We start from the raw sequence: 12,564 nt of genomic DNA on the forward strand, positions 1-12,564 counted from the left end.
ATGTACTTGTTGTTAAGCCACTTGCGAGATTTGTGTTTCTAACATTTTGTTATGGGTGGCTAACGTGTCTACCTTGTTTTCTAACTGCTTGATTTGCTCACTAGTTTGTATGTTTTGATTTAGGAAATCCTTATTTGTTTGGGCTTGGGTGGCTATGAAGTTTTCCATCATTATTTCTAGGTTCGACTTCCTAGGAGCATTTTGAGTATTTGTGGCAGCTTTATGATATTCTGGTGGTACAACAGGTGCTTGGTTAGGTACATACAATTGTTTTTGTACGAAAAATTAGGATGGTTCTTCCAACCTGGGTTATAGGTGTTTGAGTAAGGGTTTCCTTGAGCATAGTTCACCTGGTCTGTGGAGGTTCCTGTTAGGAGTTGACATTCTGGGGCAGCATGCCCTGGAACTATGCATATCTCGTAGTTTGGTGCTACGACAACCACAATAGCTACGGGTGTATGGTCAAGTTGTCTATCTTTTGAGTAAGAGCATCTACCTTGGCATTGACATGTCCAAGACTGCTTAATTCGTACATGCAACCTTTCGTCGGAGGTTTCTCTACGGAGGTTCTTTCGCTTCCCCACTGGTAATGATTCTGGGCCATACTTTCGATAAGTTGATAGGCCTCATTGTAGGGTTTATCCATCAGTGCGCCACCTGCGGCGGCGTCTATCATCAATCTTGTGTTGTACAAGAGACCGCTGTAAAAGGTATGGATGATCAACCATTCTTCTAGACTGTGATATGGACAAAGCCTCATCATGTCTTTGTATCTCTCCCAAGCTTCAAAAAGTGATTCATATCTTTTTGTTTAAACCCGTTTATTTGGGCTCTTAGCATAGCCATCTTACTAGGTGGGAAATATCGTGCTAAGAAAACTTTCTTCAACTCGTTCCACGTAGTGACAAAGTTGGATGGTAGAGACTGGAGCCAAGCTCTAGCTTTATCTATTAATGAGAATGGGAAAAGACATAGTCTTATAGCTTCGGGGATGACACCATTTGCTTTCACTATGTCTGCGTATTGCAAAAACACTGACAAATATAGGTTCGGGTCCTCCGTGGGACTACCTGAAAATTGGTTTTGCTGTACGGATGACAACAACGAAGGTTTTAGCTCGAAATTATTAGCCTCGATGGCAGGGGCAGCAATGTGGTTATGTGGTTCATCCTGCGAAGGGATTACATAGTACTTAAGAGGACGGTTCTGCAGTCCTTCGGCCATCTCTGGTTGAATAACTAGTTCAGGAATTGGGATATTAAGATCAGGAAGATTTAGCTTGATACGATGTTCTCGTATCAAATCTCATATCCGGTTTTCTAATCTAAGATAATGCTTAGGTTCGTTGAGCGATAGCTTTAACTTCTCGCCTTGAGAGCGAGTACTTGGCATACACTCGACAAATGTAGAAAGGGAAATAAAGTTGTTTGCCTTAGTCTATACTGGGAAACACTAGAGTTACGATATTGACTAAATTAGCACCCGGAAACGGAGCCAAAAACTTGATCGCGACTTAGTAAGTCTATGGCAATCGTGACTGCAAGTGCACAGTTGGATCACGTAGTTTTAAAGATTATCGAACCCACAAGGACTAATAATCGAACGTATTGTTATCTAATATTACTATGTAAATCTAAGGTTGATGATCGTTCTAAGATCGGAGGGATGAAGAGAAATAACTATAACTTAAACATAATATTAATAAAGATATTTGATAAAGGGATATCAGTATGTAACATATCAAACTTCGGAGATTCGATAGATAATTAGTGTAATCTTATTGGTCAAAATATTCTACAGTAGAAATTATTTATAAAAAGACTTAGTCTCACGCTCTCGTTTTATTGACTCTGACCATGCTGTTAAACCAGAATGATTGGCTCTCACGGTCTTATTTTGAATTTAAAAGTAATTTTTGAATATGAATAACGTCTAATTAATCCTAAAGCGCTCTCGCTCAGTTTAGGATTAATGCCTAGTTTCAGCTATCTGGTTAAAACCTCAAACGCTCGTTCTTGTTGATCGTAACCTTTGTTTGTTTTGTTCTCTTGCACGAAATACAATTTTTAATGAAATAAGAAACTAAAACCGGGAAAATAAGTTTTATAAAGACCAACACCAATTATTTACGAATCCCGTCATTTCGACGATCTTTACATACCGATACCTAGGGGTTTAGCCGGACATGGATCCAGTAGCAAACATGGTATTTGGAAAATCAAACATACAATAAGGCATAAATAAATAAAATAGCAATCAAAATAAAACCTGGATTACGAACTGAGAAATGGAACTGAATCTTGATTCTTCAATTAAAATAATGTCGGCAAGCTTCGGCAATGAGTAACCGTTACAATTGAATTCAAATGCGTAAAATAAATTGCAATAGTCCCCGATGTGGAGAAACTATCACTTTTACAAAGTAAGAAAAACTGCCTAGGAAACTAAAAGAAAATAAAATCTGACTAAAATTAAGCGTACGATCGAAAGCAGGAAGAGATATATTTTTCTACGAGGAGAAACAACCCTCCTTATATATTTTCCACTTCCATAAATTGTAGCCAAATGTGAGCGGATTCGTGCCTAAAATCATGGATAAAAAGTAGGGAAAATTGGGTTGTGGAGGTTGCCACAACCCTAGTCTTGGACTCCGTGGCGAGCGCCACATTTTTAGGGTTGAGCGCCACAATCTTCATGCTTTGTGGCGGGCGCCACCACCCTTTTTGGATCATGTGGTGGGCGCCACACATCCAAGTGATGATCGCCACAATCCCATTTGGTGTGGTGGCCCATTCTCTCTATTTTTCTCCATTTTCTTCTCTTTTTCTTTCCTTTTTGCTATTTTCCACTTTGCTTGCTTGTAAACCTTTTCTTCTCTTGAGGAGAATACCCAGGTTCTCCTTCCTCTGGTTGGGGAGAATATTCTGGCCCCTCCCCCTTCGATCTTTCTTCGTTTCGTGGTCGTCCCTCAATCTCTGACGAACAATCCAATTTCCCGAGTGGCTATCACTGCCTTCTTTCCTGTCGAGTCGACAGTCATGGCCACTGTCTGGTTGGCCACCATTTTTGCAAGTCGTTTGACCTCTAACACCTGTTCCTTTTGTCCAACAGTCTTCGAATTCTTCGATTGTGGGGTGGTAACATCTTTCCCAGTTTTTTTGTTTTGCTGGTGGCGTCTCCACTGTGTCCTAGTCATAAGATTCTTTTCTTTGTAGTTGGGAGAGATTGTGTAGCCTCTTCTCTTCTCTGGAGACGTTGCCTCTTTTTCCAACACCCTCCGTTTCAGTTTCTTGCCCCCTCTCTGATTGTTAGGTTCTATCCACTTCTCCTGTGGAAAATCAGTGGGAGGAATGAATGTCTTCGGGAGGGGATGTTGAAATTGTCTCATGTACTCTTCATTTCGTCAAGGAGCTTCATGTATGTCGAACACATATCGTGGGACAACAAACTTTTCCTCCTTATTGGTCTTTTTGTCGGCCTCTAGTCTTTCGACGGTTTACTCGTCGAATACCGCGCTGCACTTTGGTCATAACAGAGCCTTTTATCCTTTCCCCTTGCACTTCTCCTGGAAGTCAGACAAACTTTCACCCGGATGGGGATAGGCCGACTCAGGCCTCCTTTCGTCTTTGACTTTGAAACCTTCAGTAGTTTTGACCATCATCACTTCAAATGATTCAGCCAATGAGGTTGCTTTGAGAACCTCAATGAGACCATCAGTAGTCTCCACCATCATGCAGTCTATAGGCTCCACATACAATGCTTATTCCACCTTCAAAGGGTCAGAATCCACCTGCATTTTTGGCCTTTCGCCAAACTAGAGCCTTCCTTCTTTCAGAGCTTTCTCCACCAAATCTATGAAAAGAACACATTGGTGAGTTTTGTGACCAAGGAAATTATGAAATTTACAAAATCCCTTTTTCTTTTTCTATTCTAGGGGAGGGTCTTTTAAACCCAAAGGGACGATAATCTGTCCATCTTTTACCAATAGATCAAAGATCTCGTCGGATTTAGACACGCCGAACGTATATGTCTTAACGACGTATTTATCTGTTCTCTCTGGTTCGACATGGTTTTTTCCATTCAATGGTTTCAAAACCTTGCATGTATATGGAGGTTCGGGCTTGAGTTCCGCCATGTTGACCTCACTCCTGTTGATTATATCTTCGTCGTCGGAAGAGTCTCCTTCGACTTCGATGCAGGACACTTTCTCTTTTTTATGATATCAACCTGCCTTAGACTTTCCCGCTTTCAAACGTTCGATACGTCTAACCCTATCGGCCAATTGGGCCATATCCCTAAGGTACTGGGTGTCCGGCTTCTTCCGTATGGAATAATCTAGACCCTAGCCACCATTTCGACTAGTTTGTGTTCAGAGACTTGAGTGCATCACGCTTTCAACAGTCTAAACCTGTTCAGGTAATCGTCAAGTGACTCAGTGACCTTTCACTTAACGCTTGCTAGTTCCTTAAGACTGATCTTTGATTGTCCCATGTAAAATTGTTCATGGAACAACCTTTCCAACTATGTCCATGTTTGGATCGACTGAAGGGGTAGCATTTTGAACCAGGTAAACGCAGTTTTTGTGAGAGAACCTAGGAAATATTTCAACTTTAAGTCCTCGTTGTTTGCTATGTCACCAGCCTCGGTCTGGTACCTCGCTACATGTTCGACAATGGATTCTTCAGTATCCCCCGCGAACTTAGTAAATTTAGGGACTTTCCATCCCCTTGGCAATTCTGTCTGTAGGATAAAATCTGGTAAAGGCGAGGAGTATGTCGGCCGTTGGAGGCACGGACTTACTCCACTCCGTACTATGATCCGTTCGACGATAGCCTCTAGGTTTTGTTCCCCTATGACTGCATCATGTCGAACTTGTCGAACCACCTGGTCGGGATCCTAGTTACCATTAACCAGTACCACGGGGGGCCTTCGTACCTCCCTTGGGATGTGTTTGAACTCCTGGTATTCTTGTTCGATCGTATCCTCTGTCATCTCCTTATGTCGAACCAGAGTCTCTAGTCGAGGATGAGGCGTAGGGTTATGACACACTTGAGCCCTTGGTGCTCCCAAAAAGTCTCCAATCCTGGTCATTTGGGTCACCAACTGTTGATAACTCTGCGTCGAATCCTGGATCAAAGGCCTTAAAATAGTACCCATTTGCTGAGTCAACATGTGTACCATTTCGTGGTTACTTTTGTCCATTTGTTGTCTCATAACGACAACAGAGCTTGACGTAAATGTTGGGACTGATTGAGACGTCATTCCGAACCCTGAGGGGCGACCAAATGGGGTTTCAAAAGGTCCAAACCCCTGATAACGAGGGAATGGCGATGATGAGGTATCACTGTAAGTCAAACCTAAGTTATGCATGTTTGCCATAAACTCCGTCAGCATTCCCAACGTTCTGTGTATGAGAGCCATGTAATTGGGCATATGTTGCCCCATAGTTCCAATGGTTGTCGGTGTCGGCGTTTTGAGATGACACGACTGTAGCGGGGTATTCGTTACCTTTAGATTTATTGACTAAATCAAAAGTAAATAATACAATTCGAGTCGCCACCACACTTCTATTTATCCAAAGGAAAGCTTAAAGAGCGAACAAAAACCAATGAAGAAGTTTTATCAAATCAAAAACTAATAAAAATGTCAGAGATCTGGGTAAGGGGGTTGGTTATGCAATGGGAAGGTTTTAAGCACCCAAAACATCCTTATTACTCTAAGGGAACCCTTTTTGCAAGTGTGTATTGTAGGTTGGTATTTGGGAAAATATTTGTGCGAACATGATTGGGGAGATGAGAAAAGAATATACATATTATCTACAATTTTGTTGTTTGAATGGATGAACCCATTGCCTACGTACCATCACAAAGGTAGGATCAGAACCTCGTAGTTCGGGGTAAAAATCTCAAAAGATTGGTGAATTGATTTGATCAAAAGCCTTAAGGTCTTTTGTTATCAAAGGGAGAAAACTCAACCTAAACCAACAATCCACCATGTGAGGAGAGCTTCAACATACTAGTGAGGGATCCATCCTATAATAAGTATGGAAGACTTATAGTCCAATCACTAAGGATAAGGTGAGGTTTACATCAACCACTATGATAACTCAAACCTATGACTAATGTTTATGAAAAGTTTTAACAAAGGTGGCCATTGGAACCACAAAAATCACTTGAAGTGAATTGTATTTACAAGTTAGAAGTATTCACAAAAAGAAGTCAAAGTTGACTTAAGGTTCATTCAAAATAAGTATTAATGAAAAGAGTTTGAAAAATCAAAGGCATAATGCCTAGGTTTCTAACTTGAAAACAATGTCAATGTTTGCACCAAATGAGTTTGGCTTGGGTTAGAGTGGAGAGAAGAAGAGAAGGGCTAGTCCTAAACATGCAAAGATAAGAGAAGAGATAAAACCCTTGGAGTTCCTTTCTTGAGATCACAAATATTCAATCAAGCTCCTAGGATCTTAGCAAATAACTCTTTGGACCTAGCAATTAACTCAAGCAATCAAACAAATATTCAATCAAGCTCCTAGGATCTTCCAATTGGCTTTTCTCTCTTAACTTGGCTATTCATGACAATGGTCCTTCTTACTATCTCAAGTTTGGAATCCCTATCACACAATAAGAAACAATCAAAAGGCTCACAACACAATAAGAGATATGGACAAAGAATGAGTTTAGATTAGAAGTCCTTTGAAGTCAACTTTCAAGATTTTAGCATTCTAAAGGCATGAGGCCTAGTTGCTCTTCAACACGTTTAGCATTCTAAATCCATGAGGCCTAGTTGCTCTTGAACTCCATTAAGCATAGGTAAGGTCCTAATTCTAAGTCCTTTCTCCTTTTTGTATTGGGTTCGCACAAACAATCACAAAACAAGCATAAAGCCACAATGTATTTACATAATCATGAGCTCAAGTGAGCAAAAGGCAAATAGCATTAACATAAAATATGAGCTCAAGTGAGCAAAAGGCAAATAGCATAAACATAAAATATGAGCTCAAGTGAGCAAAGGGAAAAGACAATATGAATAAATGAGCAAGAAATTAAATTGCATTAATGTAAATAGCAAGAATTAAATGCTTGAATTAAAAGTTAGTAATTAGTAGTTAGTGTTAGTGTGCCAAAAGGCAATTTAGCGCTATGTTAAGCAATCGTAAGTGGACTAATGTAGTAGTCACACCTATCTGAGGCTGATCAATAAAGTTATAGGCAAATAAACACAAGTTAGAGATCATGACTAGTAAGCCAAGCTCCTACAACTTGCCATGCCAAAAGAAAAGAAGAAAGACCTTGTATGGATTTTAGGTTTTTTGCTTGACCAAGAAGCAACCTATCTTGGACACAAAGCAACTCACTTGATCTTTGATCAAGTTGAATTTGATTTGGATCAAAGAAGGTTAAGCCTCTCATATGTCAAGGCTAACCCCAAATCATTAACTCATTAGCCAAAATAAAAAAAGAAGAAGAAGATGAAGATGAAATGAAATGGACAAAATGAGAATTCAAATGTCATAAACAAAACACAATGATCAAATGTGAATGAAATCAACATCAACCAATGGTAAACAGAAGTGAAATGAAGATTAGAAGTCAATAAATGTCAAACATATTTTTGGTATTTTTGGAATTAAAATAAAGGAAAAATTAAAATGATTAAAATATGGTCAAACTTCAAATTCAATTCAAATCAACTTGGATAAGTCCAATTGAATCATCATAAGTCTAACATGCTCAAACAAGGTTTGACAAATTTTCTCAACATTTTTTGAAAACAGAAACTATTTTAAAATAATTAAAAACAAAGAAAAATAACACAAATGAATTAAAATCTCAAATCAATTAAGAAATTGATGAGAATATTTTTCATAGACTTATCATCATCCATATGTGTTAAGAAAATATTTTTGGAATTTTTGAATATCAGAAAGTATTTAAAATGAATTAAAAACTATTAAAAACAAAAATAATTCTCAAAAATATTAAATGGAATCACAAAAATAATTAAAAATCAGATTATAAAACTAGATTTTTTAAGATTTTTTTTGCAATTGGTCCCATATTTTTATGATTCCAAATAAAAGAGTTATGGATTTTTGAAAATAAATGGAATAAAAGAAAATAAAACAGAAAGTAGTGAAATATGAAAAAACAGGGAGCGCTGGATGGAACTCATTAATTGACGTGGCAACATCTAATGGTCCGGAAGGGCGCGCTCATGGTAGGCATTAGTCAAGCGTGAAACACATTGAATTTGAAAAAGTCAAATAAATAAAAGGCCAGGATTAGAATGCTGGAAGGAGATTCTAGGGGCCAGATGATTCCACGTGGGGACGGTGGTGGAAACCACCGTCTTCTCTGGTGAACTAACTGTTTCTGGCCACCCGTTGCAGGTTTTCAAACCTCAACCAAAATGCATGATCCTTATACCAAAATGAAGCTAGGGTGATGTACGTCACCCCTATAACCTTGGATTTCTCTCAAGATCTCTATGGAATGAGAAATCTGAGCTTGAATTTCCAGGTGTTCAAACTGAAATGTTCTAAAACATGAAATCAAAGCCACCACTGGCTTGCCTCTCACATGAGGACTTCAGAAAACCAAATGAACACAAGCAATTCACAACATATGATAAGATATAGATCAAAACAGTTGGATCATAAACCTTTGAAGTGCAACTTTAAATAGCACGATCTGCTCCAACTCTTTCTTCCAACTTGATCTTGAGATGATGATGATGCAAGGTTTAGGAATTGGAACCTGAAGATCAACCAAGGAAGTTGAAATTCAAGTTTGAATTTGAGAAAATAAAATCAGAATTCCTCTAGTGTGGTTGGGTTTGAATTTCTGCAGAGCTTCAGGTTGAATTTTTGGGTGAAATTTGAATGAGGCAAGGCTCTTATTTATAGCTGAAGTGCAAGCAATGAGGTGTCAAACTCGTGTGCGTGATCATTGGATCCTCCATGCATGGGCCTGTACAGGCGCATGTGAGGCCCAAAAGCTGATGGATTTGCAAGCTGATAGCACAATGAGTTGATTTGGACGTGTAATTTGCCTTGTAATAGCTTGCATTTCAAGATTCAATCTGAATTTCATAATTGGGCCTAAATTATCCCCTCTTCGAAAGTCACTCATGGAAAATTCAAACATAAGCATGTGAGTAATGTTTGGAAAGGTCTTGACACAAGGAACAAAAGTTAAGTTGGGAAAAAATCCATTTGGAGTTTGGAAATTTGTGAAAATTGGTCATGAAGTTTGAGGTACAAAACATGCCTTTGCAAAATTTACCAAAAATGGTCAACTTCAAGCCCTTCTGTTTCAATGATGCAAGCCTCAAATTGAAAAACCTCCAACATAAAAGTTGTATATCTTTTCAAGATGATCACTTTAGACTCAAATTTTTAATCCTTAGGATTTTTATGATAAAGTTATGGGCACTTGAAGTTGGACATTTTTCACATTTCAATGGTTTTGGTCCAAAGTGACCTATAATGTTTTGTATTATCACATGTGTTTCTTTTAGGATTATGAAATTTTGTCCAACATAACATTTGAATTAGACATCTTAAGATTTCCAATTCAATTTGTCTCACCTAAAAATCATAAACAATGAAGGAGTTAGGTCCTTGGGAAGTTGACCCAAAATTAGGGTTTCAGTCAAAATGACCTATAATGTTTTGAAATGAATGATGACCTTACAAGTTCCAAGTTGATTTTGGATGAACATGGAAGTTGTTCATATGGTTCTTAAGAACATTTTGGCTCTTGGGGTTATCTTCATTTGACAAACACAACAAAAGTTAGGTCTCAGTGGATCTCAAAATAGTCAGATGACTTGACTGGTCAACTTCTCAAGTCCAAACTTCAAATCTTGATGAATAAATGATTGAGGATACTCACACAGGCTCATATATGCATATAATATTTAATGAAAGAACTTCCCTTGATTGAATTTGATCATAGGTTGAGGTTGCTTCATGAGCAAGGCACAGTCAATGCACAGCTGAATTAGGGTTTCCTTGGGAAACAATCCTCAAGCCCTTTGGGTTATCTTGATCAAATTGGAAAATTGAGATACTTGGGAGACATGTATGATGATTCGGAACTTTGTGGACCATTGTCATGCTTTATTTCATCTTCCTCTAGCCATTTCATTGAGCATAGGAGCCTCCTAGGAGCAAGGGATCTCATGATTACTTGGGCTTCAAAACAAAAAGAGTTAGTGATATATTTTTGTGCTTTTGGTTAGTAAACAAAATAATAAAAGCAATAATATACAATTCAAGCATGCTTAGTGGTCTCAAACCAACTCACACAAGTCCCAACCCAAGGGTTAAGGAACCAAGATGCTATGATCCTTGAGGCAAAATGCAATGAGCAATGATATGATGCCATGAGGGATCTTAGGGTCAAAATTAGGGTCTTACAGATGCCCTTATTTAAGGTCATTCTAGCCGGGGATATTAAGGTTAAAATCTTTGTCTCGACGGGGTAGAATGGGCTTAAATAATAACAAAGAGACGAATTTTGGTCCCTAAGATACCTCATGATGTAGATGTATGCATGCAAAAGTTAATACTTTGTGGGGGAATATGGCCACAAAGGAAAAGAAATCAGGAGAAACTGAAAATCCGCAGGAGTAATACACTCACTAGGGAGACAGAGACTCTGGGGAAAAATAAGGGTAAAATGCGTGAGCAGGTCACGACTTGAGAACTTGCTGGAGACACGAAGGGATTCCATGAAAATAAATCGATGGAAAGACTCGAGCTGACGCAAAGATGCATGTATTAGGGAATATGCCAATACAACAAAACTATCCACAAAGGATACTTCGGATAAAAATCCGGACTCGGGTGGGAATGTACATAAAGGACTCAGTTGAGGAAGAAACAACGAGATATTACCGGTTACTGGGTAATAAACTCAAAGAGAGACATGTGATCGAAACACCGGTATAAGGGTGAGAGATATCAATCGTCCAAAACATCTGAGGAAAACCTAAAAGGCATATTTCAACTCAAGAAAATATGACTCCACAGGGGACAAAAAAGTCATAATAGGGAGCAGAAGGAAGGAACACCAGGGATACCAGTTACTGGGCATATAATAGGTGACCAACGAAGCGTGAATTGGGAACATATCCAAGACACTCATCATCCGAAGGGAGGGCTGAAAAAGCAAATTCGACTTACAGGATGGACACTCGACTCCATAAGGAAATACGAGTCTTACTCAACTGGGGAAGAAAAAGTCTTCGACTGAAGAGCGCATGAGATATATTATCTATTACCGTGAGAACGTAGATAACATACTCGCATGAAATATTATCCACAACCGGTTACTGGGTTAATAAAGGATAAATCGACCGAAAAGAGAGGACATCGGGATACCGGTTACTGGGTATAAAATGATGACCAATCCAAAGGAGAAACAATCATTACCGAACAAAGGGTAAATGAAAGATGACTCGATGGGGATACATTGAAAAGCAATGATCCTAAAGATATATGACCGGTTACTGGGTGGTATACTCAAAAATGAAGGAATATCAATACCGAATATTGGATAAAGATAACCAACAGAGAGGGGATTACATCTACCAGTTACTGGGAAAAAACCCACAGAAATAGGACTTACAACTACTGGTTACTGGGTAGTAGGCCACAAAGTTCCACTGGGGAAAAGAATGAAAAATTACTGGTTACTGAGCAATTGAACAACTAAACCACAGGAAACTGCAGGGGAAAAACAAGAAAGGAGTCAATCTAGGAACAAACTAGAGAGACACAATCAAAAAAGACTCAACCCAATAAGGATATAACTCAGGGGAGTAATTCCATCCCAATACATAATTAGGGAGGAAACTGAAACTATAATCATTCACGAGGACATAACTCAGTGGGGAATGATGAAGGACAGATATACACTTTATGCCTATGGGGCTGACTCTATATGGAGAGATCAGACATCAAAATCTGCTTGGGGAAGAACATTTCACCAATAGCAGGAGATAACAAGCAAAGATAAATGGCAAAGAATGCAACATGAATATCTGAATGATATGATTATGCATGTATATACATGGTTTATGTATGATTAATGCTGACAGACAGACATATCTAACACAAACAAGTCTGAGAATCAATGGACGGACATCCAGTATAACATCTCAAAAGAGAAAGGCCAGGCCCACAGGAGAAATCAAATCTGGTGGGGAGCATCAAATACCAGGAGACACCAATTACGGTTAGGGATAAAGACCACTGTTGGGGAAAGGTAAAGTCTCAACTACCGACTGCTGGGAACATTCCAATAGTTCTTGGAAACATGCAGAGATATCAATAAGATCTGTCATAGAAGAACTCTACTGGGGATCTTATCAGGGGATAATATGAAATTCTGTGGGGAACAACCACCAAACAGAAACACATCAATTAAGCATTCTCTTCTAACTGCTGAAGAGACATCTCTGCTATCGGGAGGAGGAACAAATTGCTCTGTTAGGGAAGGAAACAATACATCTTCCTCAAGATCCTTCAACACTGGAAAATATCTTCCACTTGGA

General features: G+C 38.9%; 1 non-coding gene across 1 annotated transcript; it reads left to right on the top strand.

Annotated features, from left to right (window-relative positions):
- Positions 1-734: 734 nt before the first annotated feature.
- On the top strand, positions 735-840 carry LOC127109442 (small nucleolar RNA R71). Its single transcript, XR_007796730.1, has one exon. It is a non-coding gene; the product is annotated as a small nucleolar RNA R71 (small nucleolar RNA).
- The last annotated feature ends 11,724 nt before the right edge of the window (positions 841-12,564 follow it).

The sequence above is a fragment of the Lathyrus oleraceus genome, chromosome 7 (assembly GCF_024323335.1).
Source record: "Lathyrus oleraceus cultivar Zhongwan6 chromosome 7, CAAS_Psat_ZW6_1.0, whole genome shotgun sequence".
Classification (NCBI taxonomy): Eukaryota; Viridiplantae; Streptophyta; class Magnoliopsida; order Fabales; family Fabaceae; genus Lathyrus; species Lathyrus oleraceus.